This window comes from Otolemur garnettii, unplaced genomic scaffold, assembly GCF_000181295.1.
Source record: "Otolemur garnettii isolate 467f Iridium unplaced genomic scaffold, OtoGar3 scaffold00109, whole genome shotgun sequence".
Classification (NCBI taxonomy): Eukaryota; Metazoa; Chordata; class Mammalia; order Primates; family Galagidae; genus Otolemur; species Otolemur garnettii.
In genome coordinates, this window is record NW_003852504.1 from 6,023,810 (window position 1) to 6,024,244 (window position 435).

Consider the following 435-nt stretch of genomic DNA (forward strand, 5'->3'; position numbering starts at 1 on the left):
ATATATATATATATATATATAAAACTAGTACTTCCAATCCATGATTTGATTAGGACAAAGCAAAAGAGGTAGTGCTGAGATAAATTTATTTCAATAAAAGGGTGAGCTTACTTAAAAATACTAAACAGTATTGAGAATGTGAAGATGTAACAAAATGCGGGGAAATAGGTGAATGACAAGGATGCGGGCCAGGTCATAGGCAATCTGGCCCTGAGGTTTTGTGAAATATTTCTTTGGCCTGAAAGCTTCTGGTCCTCCACACACACGCCTCCCAAAAGCAGCTACTTCAGGGCTTTTAGCTAACCTAAGGTTAAAATTTGCTAGATTTGAGGAGTGATTCCATTTTTACAAGTGCCTCTCAAAGACTTTCTACCCTTCTAGCCCTGAAGTGATGACTCTCACAGTGAAATTTCAGGCACTGAAACAGGCATTGAA